Source organism: Alligator sinensis, unplaced genomic scaffold, assembly GCF_000455745.1.
Source record: "Alligator sinensis unplaced genomic scaffold, ASM45574v1 scaffold386_1, whole genome shotgun sequence".
In the NCBI taxonomy this organism is placed as follows: Eukaryota; Metazoa; Chordata; order Crocodylia; family Alligatoridae; genus Alligator; species Alligator sinensis.
Window position 1 is genome coordinate 87646 of NW_005841996.1, and position 20559 is coordinate 108204.

Here is a 20559-nt window from a genome sequence, read left to right on the forward strand (position 1 = left end):
GGGCAGGTTGCCGCCGGCGGGGCGGGGCGGAGCGAAGGACGCGGGCAGGCACGGGGCTTTGGCTCAGTCTGGCTTGCATTACACTCACTAATATACGTCTCATGGGACCCACAATAAAAGTTGGTCAACTACAAGTGAGCAGCGTGACCCAAAGCCCCTTGTCTGCACCAGGGCCGAGCACCGCAAGTTGGCAGTGGAGTCCAGGCGTGGGGGCACGCGGGCAAGTTGTGGGCTGGTTCGCCATGCCCATCGCATGTCCACGGTGCGCTGCCAGGGCCCGCAGAGCAGGCGAGGGCACTTCTCAGGTGTGCCCGTGGGGGCGGCGAAGGATTTCTGTTCGGGGATTGTCACAAGGTAGTCCATGTTCTTACCTACGCGGGACAGTTTTAAGAAAACGCCTTCCAGTTTGGTCATTGTTTTTGCAATCATTCTTGTGAAAAGAAGAAAAAAATCGTGGGTGTCCCAGTGTAGAAAAAAGGCTCCAATGAGCAGAGATGATTTTTTCAAGCTTTATTGTTGTTGGCAGATGATGATTTTTCAAGCTTTGCCGACCTGTTGTTCGGTAGATGTAACAAAACATAGTTGACTGTCGAAACTCTGCCCCCATCAGTCTCGGTAATGGGGCAGTTGAAATGTTATGAGAACCAGGGGATATTTCCGCCCCGCTAAACTTGCTTTACTGCAGATTTGGTCTGAAATCCCGCAGGAGGCAGGGCTCTTCTGTTCAGGTACCTAGGAGAGGGCATCAAAACCTTTCCTTAATATTCATGGTCCTTATTGCTAACTCATGCCGACTTGGGAACTCGGATAGCTCCAAAAGGAATGGCAAGGATGTGGGAAAGTGTCTGTCTTTCCCCGAGAGAGCAGGGACAGAAGGGGTCGTGGGGAAAATCCAAGAAATATTCAAGTTTGGAGAGGAGGTGTCAGCTGAGACTTACATTCATGTTTGACTTTTCAGTAAAGTCACAAGGCAGGTGGCGAATTTGGATATGAAGCACTTGTTTTCATTACAGAGTTCACTCAGGGTAGATTTCAAAGATTGCCCTTGACTCCCGCACCCAAAATCTCCTAGGTGGAAGGAAGGCGTGTTTCCAGCTTGGGCTGGCTGATCCATCGAGGGATATCGGCGACACTTCTCACTAGCACAGGTCACCGGTTGCTGAGAGAATCACTCTGTGTGTCTCAGATGCAGTTCAATGTTATTTGTGCCCTGGCCACTTTCTCTCCAGTTAGGTTAACTCGGGAGCTGCTATCTTACTTAGATGAACCCTGTAGGGAAGACATAGCTAAGGGTTTGTCTGTAATGCAGGCTAAGAGGTAGGTTGGTAATCTAGAGTTTACCAACCCTTGGTTTCCTACCCCGTTGCTGTGCATTATCAATGCCAGCATGCTGCTGTTAGGGCCTGCTGTACGTGTCCGAGACAAGCCCTACAGCTATGTGGGGTCCTATCCCATGAATCGGAGCCCTGCGATTCAATGCTTGGAATGGGGCAACTTGTCCGTTTTGCTCCTGGAGCTGCGGAGGGAAATGGACTGCAACAGCCATTTCCTTGCTGTAACCAGTGAATATGCTGCATGCTGCTCTGTGCCAAAAATGGGATATTGCCCTCTGCCATTACCAAGACCGAAAGCTGCTACTTTTTATGCAGGTAGTGTTTTCTTTTTTATGTCTGCCCAAGTTCCTCCGAAGAGAGGATGGCAAGGAGTTCAGAGGCGATTTGGGGATCCACTGGAGATGGAGGCAGAGGGTGCAGACAGACGTTACAATGGAAACATGTTCTAGTGAAGCACACTTGGATCTGTTTCCTGCAGGAAACTTCAGCCATGGGCCCCTGTGCCGTCCTGTCTGCCTGGAGGGGGTCTGAAAACCCTGCAGCCTGCTCTGCTGCTCAACAGGGACCGGTAGAGCTCACCCCCACTTCCAGGATGGAGAACTGGAGGGAAGTGGGGAGAAGAGAGATAAGCAGGAGGGGTTGAGGCTCCATGGCCCCATCCCCAGGAGTCTGACACTCCAGCCCCAGTCACATTGCCTTCTCCTTTCCCCCTTGCAGCGGAGCAGAGAGGTGAAGGGGACTGAGTCTGGTGGACTTAGTTACACTGGGGCCCCCAGGAGTTGGCAGGAGTGTGGCTGGGGTTGAGGTCCTGCTGGAGGGTGCAGGGGACCCAGCCACACCTTGGGACCCAGAGCAGAACTCAGTGGCCTGACATCCAGCAGAGTGCCCCTCCATCCCCAATGTCCCTCCTTCTCTCCCTTTTGTAGATGCAGCTGGAAGTGAAACAGCCCAAAACATCAGGTCATGGCAAGAGGGCCTGTTTTGGAGTATTTCAGCTGCATTCAGAAAGTTTCCAAGGGCTTGTCAGTATGTCCCACTGGCCTCTAAAATGTTTCAAAGGTGACTGAAACGTTTTAGTTGTTGAGTCTACACCCCCAGTTTGCTGTTAGAAGAGGCAGGTCTCCAGGAAGAGCCTTGTAGTACCTGAAAACTTATCTAAATCCACCCCAGCCACGCAGTCGGTATGGTAGAAGATAGCAGCTGCAAAAACTCTTGGCTATCACATCTTTCCTGGATTGTCATGGCTACAGCATCACTTCAGTGCTAGCAAAATAAGGCAGAAGACACTTGAATTAGGCACCTGAGAAAGTCCCAAGTAGTGGTGGGAAAAGCCAAAGGCGCCGTGTGCTGCTGTGGGTGGAGTGGAGGGGCCAAGAGTCTTACCTCTAGAGCTGCACTGACTGCAGTAGTCTTTGCTATGGCAGGTGCAGCCCGTGATGCTCAGCGCTAGGAGCTGGGCAGTGCTGCATCTTGTAGAGGATGGGGAGGGAGGGTTTGTACTGAATGGTGGCCCACCTCTGTGGGAGGTAGAGCTCCACACCCAGGAGAGTGTCAGGTGGGAAGGAGGGGGACAGGAGAGTGAACTGGGCACCAGAGACAGGCCCCAGGGAGCCTGTGTGCTGGGGCTGGTGCAGCCAGCAAGTGGTGAGCCTGCACCATAGCTGCACCAGCCCCGCTGTAACCCCACACACTGTGGTGTGCAGGACTACCCTGCTTCTGTGGCTGGGCAGTGTGTGCCTGCTGTAACAAAGACTTCTGGGGTGTGGGGGAGGGATTGTATTGGCCCCTGTAAATCGGTGCCTGGGGCAGGTGCCCCATTTACCCCGCTGTAGTCATGTTCCTGGGAAGAGCCCTGGGCCTGCTGAAGTTCAGGCAGCACCATTGATTCCCTTGTTTGGACTGCAGCATGTTTAATGTGTGACTGCAGCAGGCTACCCTGAGCCCGGCTGCTGCAGAGAGGAGGAAGCAGCGTGGCAGAAGGCAGGCGGTGGACAGCAGCTTCACCAAGGGGCACTGCAGGGCTCGGAGTTGCTGATGAGGGGAGGAGAGCCCTTGCTGCGGTTCTGAGATTGGAAAACAGGGCCAGGGTCCTGCCTGAGAGCCAGGTCTGCTGGCTGGAGGAGAGGAGTCAAGGGCCATATAAGTGCAAGCACAGGGCCAGGGCCAATCTAGGTCAGAGGGCTGTGAGTGCAGGAGCTCTGGAGGGAGCTGTGTACTGAGACAGGGTTTATGTTTTGCTTCTGTTTGGGGTTTGTGATAACTGAGGTTTGGGGTGGCTTAAATGGGGTGAGGCGGAGGCCAGGGTGTGGGAAGCCCTGTATGTTATATGAGTGACTCAAGCCTAGACAGAGCCCTGCAAGGGTCCAGGACCTGGCAGGCTGCAAGGGGCTGTAGCCTCAGGAGAGGGTTGGGAGCCCAGGTAAGGAAAGAGGCTTTGTGGGACTGTGAAACATATGGAGGTCTGAGGGGAATGAAGCCCAGGCAGGGTCCAGGCCAGAGCAAGACCAAGCTCTGCTTAGACTAGGATGTGAGGATCAGGCAGACCGGCAGCCTGCTGATGAGCAGGGTAGAGTAAGGCGCCAAAAGTAGAAATTTGGTTCTCTGAAGGCAGCTTCCCAAATATAGGAATTTTGCACCTCGAGGAGTGACAGGCAAGAGGACAAGGCCAAATTGCAGTGCCAGACTAGAAAGGTGGGTGTTGAGTGGCCTCTAGGGGGTGTTGCAGCCTTCCCTGGAGACAGAGCCTATTATAGGGACTAAAACACTGAGCACGCTGTGCCATCTTCTTGAATTTAACGGGGAGGACTCTGGGCCAGACTGGGTTACTGACCATTTAAAATCGAATGTGCCTGCAGACAACAAATAAATTGGCCTATTACTGCTAAAGTGTTTGAAATGCATGATCAGGAAGCAGAAGCAGGGGACGGCACTGCATCCTTGCACCTAGCAGAAGCTACAGTTCAGATTAAGGAATAAGCAAAGACAATAAGAGAGAGGCCGTTTGCGCTCATGTGTTCAAACTGCAAGGGAAGCCTAGTGGTGCTGAACAACATGGTTGCATGGTGGCATTTGTTTTTGTACAGTGTTGAGTTTTGTTCCCTGTGTTCAACTGAAGTTTCTAGGCAGTCATTGAAGAAATGGATTCCTCTCTCTTTAGCTTTATTGCAGTTCAGCAATGCTAAAATGCAGGCATGTCAACTGCTCTGTCTTGGTGAAAATATGTGCAAATGTTTACTAAAACCTCATCTTTCATACAGGTTGCAGAATCACTAGTGTATTTGTTCTCTTTTGGCACACTGGATCATGTGCACAGACAAGCTGATGCTGATGGCGGTGATAATCTGTGACTTGCTACTTGGCTTCCCCACGAAATATTTCTATTTTGTTGTGTATATGGCAACACGTCAGTGATGCCAAAGGGCTTACTCCATGGGGACCTGACCCCAAATGCTCTCTCATACTTGTTTCTGTGAAACTCCATGTCTCACTTCCTCATTTGGGGATCATGATGGAGTTGCTTTGAAAGAAGCCACGTCTCGTCTTCCTTTACTTTTTCTCCAGTGCCAGGTGTTGTTTGGTGGCCTAGAGCAGGACTGTCTGACTCTAGTGTGGCTTGGGGCTGCAGGCTGTGCCAGCATGTGGCTGCCGAACTGCATACTACATGGGTCACAGGTTGTGGATGCGGCCCCTGGGGTGTTCCCTGCTGTACCAGTTGCATGTGGCCCTTTGCACTATTCTGACAGAGCATGCTGCCCCCACTGCATGGGCTGTGCATGTGCTGTGTGTTCCCCTGGGCCCTTCCATGCCATGTGGTAGCAGGAGAGACTATCGTTGGGGCCTCTGGGCTACATGTTTAGTGCTTGCAGGTTGTGTATATCCCACAGACCACATTCTGGCACCCATAGGTTGCATACAGCCCACAGGCTACCAGCTGGACAGTCCTGGCCTAGAGAGTTCCTTGTAGACCTCCATTATGAAATCAGCCCTGCTGCTTCATTTCAGTGTCCTAAAAGTCAGAATCCTGTCACTGACACTGAATGGACTTCTAGGTGACAGAGCATCTCTTGGTTATCAAAATACTCTTCCTGATAAGTGTTTTTCTAATATAAAAGTTCCTTTGATTTCATAAAACTTTATTCTCGGTCTTTGCAGTCGCAAGTGAAAAGTAACTAATTTTATCACAAATGGTTCTGTAGGGTGAGTTCATTCATATGTGTGCTCAACAGTGATGTAACTAATCATAAAGCTGACCACAGATCTCTTATCTTTATCTAGGGTTGAGAGGAGAAACCTTTTCCTGTTCTGCAAAACTTTTTGAGATGCCAAGATTTTTCCCATTCTGAATTGGAATGAAACCAGGTAGGTGAGGGGATGAAAGAAAGTTATGGAGAAGTAGGCTCTATGTAGGAGTAGCCTGAGGGAGCCCCCAAAATATCTAGTAGTCTGGTGGTCCTGGCATTCAAGTCCCTGCTGTCCCAGAAGCAGGGTCTCCTGCATTCCAAATGTTACCCCTAACTGCCAGTTTTAGCAATTTTGGGATGTCACTATATAAAAATAAAAGAAGTGATATGTATATAATATATAGTTGCGATTAAAATTTTATAACAGTGTCTTCATACAGATCAAAGTTCCTCTCCAAAGTGAGGCTTGCTCCTCTTGGCACAGAGGTGTGCCACAATGGGGTTGTGTTCATATGGGGCAGTGGCTTCACATGATCAGGAACTATTTTCTTCTCTTTCAAATGCTGGAGAAGGGCAAGGCTGGAGCAACATCCAGCAGAGGAACCCTGTGGAGGCTGAGCATAAGAACACAAAGATGGACCACTTCTGGGGAGCAGCTAGAGCACAGGGAATGCAATATACATTGGGCGTATGGGAAGGGATTGGAGAACCATGATCTTTCTACTCATGTGGGTGTCTGTGCCTCAGGGTAGCAAAATGTGACAAAAGCTGCCTGATAGGTTGCTTTATAGCTCAGAGCCAAGTAGCTGCCTCACCAGGTGGCACAGGTAGTGGTATATGAATGTGTGCTGTGTTAAGGGAGTGGGGAGAAAACAGAATTGAGTATGTGGGCAGCAGGAAGCAGAGATAAGAGTTAAGCCAGGTCCATGTATTCATTATGAAGAAAACAAGGGATAGGTTCAAAGGGAACTTCTTTTTTCACATCTAATGATCGTGACTACCCTGCACCACTGACACAGCAGACTTTGGCAGTCTAGCTGCTACAGATGTCTAGTTACAACCCCATGCAACTCAGTTTGGACCTCACTGAGGTCTGTGCTGCTGCAGGTAGATTGCACCTATATACAAGCTGGCTAGTTTAAAACTGGATTGGGTATGTCTGCACTGCACTGTAACCCCAGCAGCATAGGCATACTCAAAACGTTTCTTTTCAATAGTCTTTTGGGATGGGTAAAGTGTACCTGAGAATAGAGACTAATATCAAACAGGTAAAAATAGATGCAGCTCTCCTGGCTTCAGTGTTATTTCATGAAGCATGGCATAGATCAGGTCTGAAGTGGTCTTGCCATTGCCTCCCTGATAATACGCATCTCTTCAGTGAAATGACAAAGTGCACAGTGAAGCTCTAATTGAAAAACAAAGTGGTCAGATGACAGAAACTAGGGATCTGTGTTTTTTAAAAAAGGTTAAATGTTTACAGAACCTTAAATGAAATATAGCACCTGAGACTTTCTTTAGAGTTTCCTTCGTCAAACAGTAAGTTGCCTAAGGTGTACACTAATTGGGTAATTAATCTCAAAATGCTTTTTTCAGAGGAGAGAGGGAGCTACAAAGGAAAAGTAGGGAGTGAAATCACTGCTTTGCAAAAGGCAACTGAACACTCAGTTGTAATTTCGTAATATAATAATAATTACATGCATTTAAAAATTATATAGGACATTGTAATAATGTAAAGACTGCAAAGTCAGCTACTTAAAAGTGAGGAAATGCATGAGATAACATGCCTTGTACATGTTAATTCATTGATGATTGTGTTTTTTCTCTGCTAAATGAGCCATCTACCATCTAGAATTTTGCCTTCATGACAAAATTCAGGCACAGTGACCAACTTGCATCTTCATCTGAATTTTGATAAACTACACAGATTAAACTGTTTAAGCCTCTCAATGTGAGGCATCTTCTTCAGCACTTAAGTAATTGTTGTGGAGATGGTAAAGAGAGATGATTTTTAGCATGTTTTCCACAATATGGGTGCCAGTAATATAAACAATATTCCAGTATTAATTTTCCCCAATTCCCTAAAATCTCTTCCATTCTCTTTCTAATGCCCTGTATACATATCCCATGATTCAAATAGTTCTCTTTGCTACAGCATCGCACTGGTAATGTTTAAGCTGCTTATCTGCCATGACCCCTAAGTGTTCCATAGAGACATGGCTTTCCAAGTTCCGCCCCCCATTCTGCAGGTATAGCAACCACTTCTTGCTCCTAGATGTATAACTTTGCATTTGCCACTGTTATAATTCATTCCTATGAATGGTTCCTATTTACCAAGTGATTCACATTGCTTTGCCTAACTGCCCTGTCCTAATCATTATTTACCATCTGACCACTTTGCCATTTTTTGATCAGGACTGGTAGGAGGCTGATCATATTACGATCACCCTGCTTGACTTGTTTTAGATATTACCCTAAACTAGCATTCTTCTAGCCTTCTGAAATTTTTCCAGTTCTTCTAACTTCACTAACAACAAACAACAGCAGGCCAGAGATCTCCTCAGCCCATACTGAAAGGGGTCTGAAAACAAGTGGGAGGTCTGCCATTACTCCCAAATCTGCCCATCTCCCTAGCCAGCAATTAATTTTGTTCTCCATCAGTTTGTTTCTTCCAGCCAGCAATTAATTTTGCTCTCCATCAATTTGTTTCTTCCAGCTCCTAGATCAATTCTAGCTTCTCCAGTCCCAGCCCTGCCCTCCTGGGGCATGTAAATCCCCTCTTCCAAATCTGGGGTTTCATTCCCCCCTTTCACTCTGGATGGCCCTTCCTACGTCACTTATTCCAGAGGGGGAAAGGTAGGGAACTGCTTTGAACAGCAAGACTCTTTTTCTCACTCTTCTTCCTCTCTCTCAGCAGGCTAATGACACTTTGACAGGAGGAGAAAGAGTGAGTTCTTTCCACCTCCTGCAGCAGCCCTGCTTGGCTTCTCTACTTCAAGAGATGGGGCAGTAGGACAGGCAGCCATTCAAGAAGGAATTTTCTTTATGCAATATCAAAAATGTGCCACCCCTCTCCATGTTTGAAATATTTCATTTTTGGATTGGGGACATTTCTGTCTATGGTACTTTAAATACTGTGCCCAGCAATATATGAAGGACTCATAATCATCAGTTTATCCAGACAGGCTCAGCTAAAAAAATATTTACTCTAGTAGATATTGTCTAATATCTTCCTTCATTCTTAAAGGTCCGGAAATTACTTCATCATCCTCTTGTGGTACAAATATCTCATCTTCCTTCTCTCCAAAAATCAGAACAAAAATGTATATTGAATACTGCTTTTCTGCATCATTAATAGTTGTATCATCTCCTTCCAGTAAAAGAGCTGGACCATTGCTAGGATATCTTTGTTCCTAAAATAGATTAAAAACTCCTTCTTGTTTCTTGTTACCCTTAGCTCTGCCAGCTATGTATTTCCTCATCCCCCTCATGGTTTTTTTAGATTTCTTTCTCAATTTTCTACATTTTCCTTCCAACCTTATTATTCTGTAAGCTAAAAATTAGGATCTCCTGTGGTCCAACCCCCTGCACAAATGCAAAAAAGGTACTCCAGAATCATCACCGTCTAGTGCTTATCCAGCCTCCTCTTGAGAATGTCTAGAGAGGGAGATTCCACAGCTTCCCTGGACCGTCTGCTCTACCACTTGACTGTCTTAACAGTAAGGAAGAATTTCCTGAGAGCTGAGCTAAATCTGCTTTGCTGCAAATTAGTCATTGCTTTGTGTCCTGTCCTCTGCAGCAAGGAAGAACAGTTGTTCTTCCTCTTCTGTCTGGCAGCCTTTCAAATATTTGAAGACTTATTATATGTTTCCCCACTCCTTAATTGCCTCTTCTCGAAGCTAAACATGCTTAGTTCTCTCAACCCTTTTTCACACAGACCTTTAACATGGCTGTCCTTTTTTGGGGGAGGGCAGGGGTGGCCACTTAAACTCATTTTTGATAATTAACTAATTTTCAATCACACTTTTTCTGTTCAATTTTTTAATCTGATTTAAATTTCACTTTAATCCAAGCTGCATGTATGTGCAGATACTCTGGGAAGAATTCTCCCAGGTTTGTTTTCCTGATAGGAAGAATTACTCAGAGATATCTGAACAGATATTTAAATGCTGAGCTTTTGAAGAGCAGAGATCTTACAGTAGAATCATAGAAAATTAGGGTTGGAAGGGACTTGAGGAGGTCATCTAGTCCAACCCTCTGCTGAAAGTAGAACCATCCCCAACTAGATTGTTTCAGTCAGGGTTTTGTCAAGCTGGGCATTAAAAACTTCCAAGGATGGAGAGTCCACAACCTCACTAGGTAACCCATTCCAGTGCTTCACCACCCTCCTACTAAGAAGGTTTTTCCTCATATCCAACTTAAACCTCCCTTGCTGCAATTTGAGATCATTGTTCCTTGTTCTGTCATTTGCCACCACTGAGAACAGTCTAGCTACATCCTCTTTGCAACCCCACTTCAGGTAGTTGAAAGCTGCTATTAAATCCCTCTTCAGTCTTTCCTTCTCTACTAAATACACCCAGTTCCCTCAGCCTCTCCTCAGAAGTCAAGTCCCCCAACCCCTGAACCATTTTTTTTGCTCTCTGCTGGACTCTTTCCAACTTGTTCACATCCTTTCTATAGTGGGGGGCCCAAAACTGGACATAGTACTCCAGATGTGGCCTCATCAGTGCAGACTAGAGGGGAGTAATCATGTCCCTCAATCTGCTGGCAATGCTCCTATGCTGTTAGCCTTCTTGGCTACAAGGGCACACTGATGACTTATATCCAGCTTATTTCTGCAGAGCTTATGCTTAGCCAGTCAGTCCCCAGGCTGTAGTGGTGCATGGGATTCTTCCCTCCTAAGTGCAGGACTTTGCACTTGTCCTTGTTGAACCTCATGAGATTCCTTTTGGCCCAATCCTCCAATTTCTCTAGGTTACTCTGGGCACCTATACACAAGCAGTGAGGCTGCTCCGACACTCTGTAATTACAGTGCTTCAAAGCAGGTTTGGTGAATTAAGTATGCTGGAGCTCAGCAGACTCCAGCATCTCGTGTATCAACATCCCCACCTTTAAAAATGGTGGCGGGGACACTATAACTAAGACTCATTGAACAAGCTTCATTTAAAGTGTCCCTGCCACCATTTTTAAGTGCAGGGACACTGATACACAAGACGCTTCAGGTGCCTCCCGCCCCCCGCATGTGTATAAATGCCTTATGAATCCTAGCTCTACCTTCCAATGTATCTATTATACCCCTAAGCTTGGTGTCATCCACTAACTTGCTGAGGGTGCAGTCTATAACATCGTCCAGATTGTTAATGAAGATATTGAACAAAAGTGGCCCCAGGACCGAGCTCTGGGGCACTTGGCTTGATACCATCTGCCAACTAGACATTGAGTCATTGATTACTACCCATTGATCCCAACAATCCAGCCAGCTTTCTGTCTACCTTACAGTTGATTCATCCAACCATACTTCCTCAGCTTGCTTGCAAGAATATGTGGGAAATAGTATCAAAAGCCTTGGTAAAGTCAGGGTATACAGTATTATGTCCACTGCTTTCCCGCATCCACAGAGCCACTTATATCATCATAGAAGGCAATCAGGTTGGTCAGGCATGACTTTCCCTTGGTGAATGCATGCTGACTGTTCCTAATCACCTTCTTCTCCTCCAAGTGCTTAGGAATGGATTTTTTGAGCACCTGCTCCATGATTTTTCTGGGGACTGAGGTGAGGCTGACTGGTCTGTAGTTCCCTGCATCCTCCTTCTTTCCTTTCTTAAAGATGGGCACTATATTTGCCCTTTTCCAATTGTCCGGAACTTCCCCCAGTCACCATGAATTTTCAAAGATCATGGCCAGCAGCTCTGCGATTACATCAGCCAACTTCCTCAGCACCCTCAGATGCATTGCATCCAGCCCCATGGCCTTGTACATGCCCAGTTTTTCTAAATAGTCCCTAATCTATTCTTTCACCACTAAGGGCTGCTTACCTTCTCTCCAAACTGTGCTGCCTGGTGCAGTAGTCTGGGAGCTGACCTTGCCTGGGAAGACTGAGGTAAAAAAGACATTGAGTACTTCAGCCGTTTTTGCATCATTTGTCACTAGTTTGCCTCCCCCATTCAGTGAGGGACCCACACTTTCCTGACCTTCCTCTTGTTGCTGACATACTTGTAAAAACCCTTCTTGTTACCCTTCAGGTCCCTTGGTAGCTCCGATTCCAATTGTGGTTTGGCCTTCCTGACTTTACCCCTGCATGGCCGAACGATACTCTTATACACCTCCCTAGTCATCTAAGCTTCCACTTCTTTTAAGATTTATTTTTGTGTTTAAGCTCATGGAAAAGTTCTCTGCTATGCCAAGCTGATTGCTTGCCACATTTGCTATTTCTCGTGCACATCAGGATGGTTTGTTCCTGCGCCCTCAGTAAGGTTTCTTTAAAATACAACTAACTCTCTTAGACTCCTTTCCCTCTCAGCCTGGCCTCCCAGGGGATCCTGCCCATCAGTTCTCTGAGGGAGTCAAAGTCTGCTTTTCTGAAGTCCAGGGTCCAAACTCTGCTATTCTCCTTTTTTCCTTTTGTCAGGATCCTGAACTTCGTCATCTCGTGGTCACTGCTGCCCAAGTTACCATCCACTTCTACATGTGTCCCCAATTCTTCCCTGTGTGTGAGCAGTAGGTCAAGAAAAGCATGGCCCCTAGTTGGTTTCTCCAACACTTGCAACAGGAAGTTGTTTCCAACACTCTCAGAAAACGTCCTGGATTGCCTATGCATTGCTGTGTTGCCCTCCCAGCATATGTTAGGGTGATTGAAGTCCCCCATGAAAACCAGGGCCTGTCATCTGGAATCTTCCACTAATTGTCTGAAGTTGTTGCTGAAAAGGTTCCAGGTTATTGCAGATGATGTACTCCCTGAATCCCAGTGTAGTCTTCATTCATCACGTAGCACTGCCAACATATTTACCCCATGCCAGTTATAGGAGAGAACTACTGAACAACAAATGCCCCTGTACATTGCATTTACGACTTTAGTAAGGCATTCAGATCTGTTGGAAGCTCTGGTCTCTGGTGCCTTTTGCAAAGTTTGGCTGTCCAGACGAACTAATTAACCTCATACACTGCTTCCCTGACAACATGCAGGCCCATGTATCAGAGGGTGCTGACTCATCTGATGCCTTTGGAGTTAAACAGGGCTGTGTGCTTGCCCCTACATTATTTACTCTGTGCTTGACTAGAGTGCTAGGAGTTGCTGCACCTACTGTCACTCCTGGTGTCACCCTAACAACATGATTTGATGGCAGACTTTTAAACGTCCGCTGATTCAAAGCCAAAAGCAAATCCCAACAAAGTGAAGTAACAGATCTACTGTATGCCAATGACAAGCATTTGTCACCCTTTCTGAGAATGACTTGCAACATTTACTGAATTCCTTTGCCCATGCTGCATCCCTTTTTGGCTTCTGTATAATGTAAAGAAAACCAAAGTCTTGTAGCAACCAACTCCTGGCAGAAACCTATCACCTCCATCACCACCAGAAATAAAATTGAATGGCAGCCAGTTAAACAATCCCAAGTCTTTTTGCTACCTAGGTAGCATAGTTGCTGATGACACCAGCATTGACAAAGAACTTTCAGCACACTTAAAGTCAGCTGCTTCAGCTTTCAGTAGCTTACAAAAAATTGTATGGATAAGACAGGGAGTCAAAGTGTCTACAAAATGCCAAGTTTACAGAGAAGTTGTGCTCCTTCATCTCCTATACTCATTAAAGACCTGCCCTCTTTATCATCACCATATCAAAAACTTAACTGCCTGCAACAACACCACCTATGCAGTATAATGGGTATTCAGTGGTCTGACAGAATCACTAACAACAAAGTACTATAACTGGCAGCCCTGCCAAGCATTGAAGCCATGCTAGCATGGAGGCAGATGACTTGGGTTGGCCACATCATATGTATGGACAGCAATTGACTGCCTAAGAGAGTTCTTTACAGTGAATTTGAAAATGGCAGTAGGAAGTTTGGCCGTCCTAAACTCCGTTAAAAGAACTGCATTAAGTGGCACATACAATCTGCCAGGCTGGACTTCATGTCCTGGGAAGATACGCCTCATGATAGGTGAGCTTGGCACTCTGCTACAGAGGACATAGAATGAGCAACAGACCATCATCGCACCATCTTGGCCGGCAGTAGAAGGGAACATAGACACCAACTTGTCTTGGCACGTTTCCTGAGCCCTACATGTGGAAACCAGTTTCTAGTATCAGCAGTAGTCATAGTCGAATCTGAGTGACTTGCTATCTTGCTTGCTTTGACATAATTCTTCCTGTTTATTTTTTAAATCTTCCCATGCCACATTCTACAGTACCAAGTATTTAAATATATTAACCACTGACCCCCCCCCATGCTCTTTCATTCTCCTTATTAATGAACAGTTAATTACAGGATATTGTGATCTCCCAACAACCTTAAAAAAAAAAAAGGTCTCACCACTTCCTTAGCCTCCTTTGCTAAGGATAATAGGATGGAGAGGGGCAGATACACTCACTCTAGGTACAAAAGGAGTGGCAGTGTAGATTGAAGTATTTTACTTATTTATTTATTTTTTTGAAAACTGTATATGCCTTCCACTCTTTTTGTCATTCAGCTGCTTGTCTTCCTTTTCCACAGGTGCTTCCCAATTCCCTCCTATTCCTCCTGGTTGACAGAATTCTGTTCCCAAAATCTTGGTCTTTCTCTACTCCTTTGGCATGTCTATATAAGATGCTATGTCACCATAGCAACAAGCTACTACACGGTAGCTGGACGCTACGGCGATGTAGCATCTCCGGGCATAAACTGTGATGCCGACACTGCTGCACAGTAGCAATGAGCTAAAAACCGTGTGGCAAGGGAGCTGCGCAGTAATGCCAGTTACTACGCAGTCCTCTGTATATGTAGATGTGCCCCTGGAATACCTGGATCTCCTTCCTAGGAAGAATTTCAGGCACTGTGTGCTCCCCCAACCACATAGCTTTTGGAGCACTGCTTGACTTCATAAAGAGTAAAACATCCTCATGCACTTTTACAGACTCCTGCGGTGTCTTACTTTCCTCTTGGGTTGTCATCAACTCTGTTGAGTCATCTGCAAATGTTGGAAAAGAAAGATGATATGGTACTTTATTCAGTCTTTGTTCCACTATGCCCCAAGCTTCCCCACACAACATTTTAATTAATGGATCTACTGAAAAAAATGTAAAGCAGCAGGCTTATTGGACATATCCATCTACTAACTTTCATCTTCAAATCAATAGGCCGGTCAATACATTAATTGGGGACAAATAGCCTATTCACTTTTGGGGAATTACATAAGCAGAAAGTATCTTCCACAGAAATAAATGGCTTGTCCTGTCAAAAGTTTTGCTTTGGCCAATAGAGTAACAGTACTTTTTTCAACTGCCTCTCCACTGGCCTTAGATCTTTCACACTTCTAATAACACATCTGTTATTACCTGTCCTTTTACTACACCCAACTCCATCAATCCTACTTGTTCTAGCCAATACTTGGAACTGGTTTTGCAACTAATTGCATTGCCTTGCCTTGCCTTGCCTTTTCTCAGGTTATACGATCGAGCTAAAAGAAAAACCTTATGGCTTTGCCTCCTTTGCTCCCCACAGTAAGCCTGAGTAGGATAAATAACTGCTACCATGTCAGCTTCTGTAGGGTCTGTAAGAAATCCTGTTTTCCAGTTACTCTCATTCTCTCCTTGTAACAATTTGGAATTCGGTTTCTAGACTCTTGAAAGAAAATTGACTCTTAATGACATAACCAAGTTATGTCTAACTAGATAATGATTTGAAACTTCTGTCACATCTGCTGCATATCCACTACCAGATGTCCCTCGTATATTCTATCTAGTGTGGCTTTCAGACCTGCTCTAAGGGTTATATTTTTGTCTAGGGTCAAACCCTTGCTGCTGGCCTCAAGACCCATTGTTTCTTCTTACATTGCATTGTTCAGTCCTGCTTGAATAAACTAACTGCTGCAATACTTTAGCCATCTTTTGTTTTCCTGTCTTCAAGAAAGGGCAGAAAGTGGATCCAGCAAACTACAGGCCCATCAGCCTGACCTCTATCCTGGGGAAGGTCTTGGAAAAAATGATGAAAGATGCCATCCTTAACAGGCTGGCTGACAACAACATCCTGAGGGATACCCAGCACGGGTTGTTGCGGATAGGTCTTGCTTGACCAATCTCATTTCCTTTTATGACCAGGTGACCCATCACCTGGACAAGGGAGAAGAGATTGATGTCATATATCTTGACTTTAAAAAAGCTTTTGATCTGGTATCCCATGATCACCTCTTGGCAAAACTGGCCAACTGCGGCCTCGGCCTCACCACGATCCGCTGGCTGGGGAACTGGGTCCATCAAGGCTCTGTCCTAGGGCCTATGCTCTTTAACATCTTCATTAATGATGTAGGCATTGGTGTCAGAAGCAGACTGGCCAAGTTCGCCAATGACACCAAACTCTGGGGTAAAGCATCCACACCTGAGGACAGGAGGGTGATCCAGACAGACCTTGACAGGTTCAGGAATTGAGTGGATGAGAACCTGGTGGTGTTTAACACTGAAAAATGCAAGGTTCTCCACCTTGGGAGGAAAAACCTGCAGCATGCTTATAGGCTCGGCAGTGCTACGCTGGTTAGCACTACGGACGAAAGGGACTTTGGGGTTGTGATTGACTACAAGATGAACATGAGCCTTCAATGTGATGTTGTGGCTAGTAAAGCAAGCAAAATGCTGGCCTGAATCCATAGATGCTTCTCAAGCAAATCCTGGGACGTCATTCTCCCATTGTCCTTGGCCTTGGTGAGGCTGCAGCTGGAGTACTGCGTCCAGTTTTGGGCTCCACAATTCAAAAAGGATGTGGAGAAGCTTGAGAGAGTGCAGAGGAGAGCCACGTGCATGATCAGAGGTCAGGAAAACAGACCTTATGATGAGAGGCTGAGAGCCATGGGTCTCTTCAGCCTTGAAAAGCACAGGCTCAGGGGTGATCTGGTGGCTACCTATAAGTTTATCAGGGGTGTTCACCAGGATCTGGGGGAATGTCTGTTCACCAGAGCGCCCCAATAGATGACCAGATTGAACAGTCACAAACTCCTCCATGACCGTTTCAGGCTGAACATAAGGAAGAACTTCTTCACTGTCCAAGCCCCCCAGGTTTGGAATAGACTGCCACCAGAGGTGGTTCAAGCGCCTACCTTGAACACCTTCAAGAGACATTTGGATATTTATCTTGCTGGGATCCTATGATCCCTGCTGACTTCCTGTCCCTGGGGTAGGGGGCTGGACTCAATGATCTTCCGAGGTCCCTTCCAGTCCTAGCGTCTATGCATCTATGGATACCTCAATTTCAGAAAGGCTTCTGACATTGTTTCCCATGATATTATCCTAAGTTAGCTAAGGAAATACTGTCTAGGTTGGGGATCAACATCCTTTTTGCAAATATAAGCCACAGCTTGTAATTTAGCTGGCATTATTTCCCTCCAGCTGCCCCATTTTGAGCAGAGACTGCCGGCAGGAAGAGCAGCCTTCCAGGTGGGCTCTAGCAGCTGGCTGGAGTGGTTGGAGGCAATCAGCATGCCATTAGCAAAGCTCAGACTGTATCAAGCCACTCAGGAATCAAGATTAAAAAAGTTGGAAGAAGAGGTAGATGTCTGAGGAGGAGGGTCAATGAGCAATGGTGAAACTCCGTAGGAGGGTCAATGAGCAATGGTGAAACTCCCTGGGAGTTCTGCCATTACATATGGCAAGGGAAGATAACTGAATTTTTAGACAATAGAAATGCAGTAAATCTTATCTCTCTGAAACTCAGTAGAGCATTTAATACAGTCCCACATGAGAAACTGTTAGTTAAACTGAAAAAGATTAATATTAGTATTATTATAGAATTATAAGGCAGGTAAGGAACAAAGGGAATAACATCAGTAAAGGACTACACTGGAGGTTACTAATGGAATTCGTCTAGGGAGAAAAAAGGTTCAAGCTGGATCCAGTGGTGACCTTGGCATAAAAAGTGGGCTAATGAGTTTACTTGAAAGCATCAAGTTGGAAGGCATTGCTAATGCACAGCATGATTTGAATATCATACTGTAAAAAACAGCGGTGTTCATATTTGGTATGAAAGAAAATGACATCAAATGTAATAGAACCAGCTGCCAAGTTATACACTTGGGGACCAACAAACATGAATTTCTGTTATAAGTGGATACTCATTGGTTGGAAGCAGTAGAGGATAAGAAAGACCTGGGCAGATGATGATGGGATGGGAGCATGATCAAGAAAATGGAGGTTGTCTTAGATGAGATGAGAAGAGTTTGGAAAAACTAATGCTGAGAGGGGATATGATTGGTCTCTATATATATAAAGGAGGTAACACCAAGGTGTAAGGGAGAGCTTTTTAAATAAAAGATAATGATGACATAAGAACAATTTATATAAAGCAATTAAATAAAATTTAGGCTGGAAGTCCGAAGTTTCTAATAATCTAAGTAGTGGGGTTCTTTAATAACTGTCTGAAAGGTTTAGTGGAGACAAAAGTCCGTAGTAGTTTTAAGGCGAAGCTTGAAAAATTTGTGGCTGGCCATTTGTACATGCCACAAAATTGGCTTTTAAAACGGCTTAATGCCCTTTTCCACCACTTTAATGGTGTAGCTCTTTACACGTGTCAGTGGCATAATGTGCTTTAATGGCACATTAAATGCCACGTGTTGGCAGCATAATGCGTGTTAAATGACTTTGGGATGCAGCAAAATAAAACATCTCCAGGGCAGTTTAGTTTGCTGCAGAGGGAAGCACTGGGCCCTGTGCATCTCAGGGGCTGTGCAGGCAGCCTGTGCAGGCAGGCTCCACTGAACAGAAAAAAACCCGGCAAGCCTGACCCTTTTTTTTTTTTTTTCCCCCCCCCCCGCCATATCCTGCCTGCCAGCCTGAGCTGCATCGGGGCGCAGTGCTTCTCTGCAGCTGCAGTGCCCTCTGGGACCACTCGGGTCATGTGCTTGTGGGTGGGTGCCACCTGGGGGGTGCCACCACTGCTGCAGAAGGAAGCACCAGCCCCCATCCGCAGCTCAGGGACCACTTAGCCCACCAGCAGCTCCCTCTCCCCTCCCCGCCACCAGAGGCAGGTAAGGGTTGGACCCAACCCTTGTGTACACACCACAGGGGTTTACTTTGCCCTAAATTGAAGTGGTGTTTTTAAAGACCCACTGGTTTCAATTTAGGGAGAATTAAACTGAAGTAACCCCTATGGCATGGACAAATGCCCACTGAAATTATATTTGCCTATGATAGCAAGGGATTGGACTTTTTCTCCACTATCTTACCTTCTCTGTCACATATAGCTGAAAAACACCTAGTTCTGGGACAGACTACATTCTTTGCTGGACAGCATACAACAACACACTACAATACTTTTGTAGTCTGTGAGTAAAGCTCCAGAGGATTTAAGCAGATAGGTAGATGGATTCAGTGAGAGATGGTAACAATGCTCTAGGGTTAATACTCCCACCAAACAATGAAAGTGTGTTTTGCATTTCAACTGAGTTGTTGCTTCCATCATTTCCTAACAGTACAACCATCCCTAACACTGCTGGGACTGCGAGTTTAGAGCTAATCACACCAATGTGTGACTTCTAGAGTTACCAACAAAAATTCCTACAGCAATGTGAGTTTTCACTCCCCTGTATCTGAGACCTATCAGGTTTGGTATAGCAGAGTAGCTGAGAGTCTTAACAACATTGAATGAACTCGACAGCTAGAGAAGAGTGACATGTCATATTAAAATATCAGCCTGCAAACTATGCAGCATAGAAAAAGAGTACTCATATGACCATTTAAAGTGTTAAACTTTTAAAATTACTTAATACATACAACATAGTCATACCAATTTCGACTGAGTCAGTATGGAGTTGTGTGGCCTCCAAAGAAAACCCTGAAGGAAATGATGTTGGCAGTTCAGTCTGTTGCACTATTCTCCCAAGACCTGTTGTTTGAATTGCGAGCATCGCTTGAGGGGGTGGGTACTTTTCTGCTTAAGGGACTGTCCTTTTAGACAAGGTATAAGAATAATGTGCTGTCAGCATGGTGCTGTCCTGGTGATTTCTGCCCCTCCTCCCTCCCCCAAAGGTGGTGGTAACAGATGAACTATAAGGACACCTAGAAGTCTCAATTTAAACCAGGGCAAACTGGGTGACACTCTGCACATACAAATTGTGGCATCAAGTCCCCACCCCAGAGGGACTGCAGTCTGAATAGATAAGGCAAACCAAAGGATGGAGAGAATTTAAACTTAGTCAAGGTCATATGGCAGATCAGTGTCAAGAGTCTAGAGTCGTGTCTGTACAGCACTCCTACTACAGAAAGTACTTCTGGGCTGCCTCTTGAACTAGAAACAGTGACACTGCAAAATCTGTGACAGGCTCTTTAGCAAAGAGAAAATTAACTGCCTTTTTCAGTCAGACCCATGCATATGTGGCCCCACTGCGTCTGGTTCAGGAGGCAGATGGTACACATCAGTACCATGTGTTTAAAGGTTCTGTGGTATGGCGTGGTAAGTTTGCCATGTAAACATACCCTAGACCTCCAATACCTTAGTCACTGAACTGCATATCCTCTTTGAAAGCATAGTTGTTGCATGTAATGATCTGGACAAATGTCATGTTGCATACAAGTGGATACTTGAGATACAAAGAGACTACGAAAAACTTTTTACAGCATTCATCCTACATAAAAAGACGAAATGGAACAAATTACTCCAAGAACAAGCCCCCCAGCCACAAAACAACCATCAGAGGAACAACACCAACACCTTACAACATTCCAACCTCAGACTCGATGAAACTGAAAGCAGCAACCAACCCACAAATATTATCAATCTCTCCACACACACGCTTACCAAAACTGAAAAATCTGTCCTTTCTAAAGGCCTAAATTTCTGTCCAGAAAAATACCCTAATAAAATACTTCA

At 45.6% G+C, this 20559-nt stretch overlaps 1 protein-coding gene across 1 annotated transcript in view; it reads left to right on the plus strand.

The window, feature by feature from the left end:
- Positions 1–5607: 5607 nt before the first annotated feature.
- AHRR (aryl-hydrocarbon receptor repressor) overlaps positions 5608–20559 on the plus strand; it is a 137510-nt gene continuing 122558 nt past the window's right edge. Inside the window, exon 1 of the mRNA XM_006021494.2 lies at positions 5608–5693. The gene's annotated coding sequence lies outside the window, so the exon portion shown is untranslated. The remainder of the gene's footprint in view (positions 5694–20559) is intronic.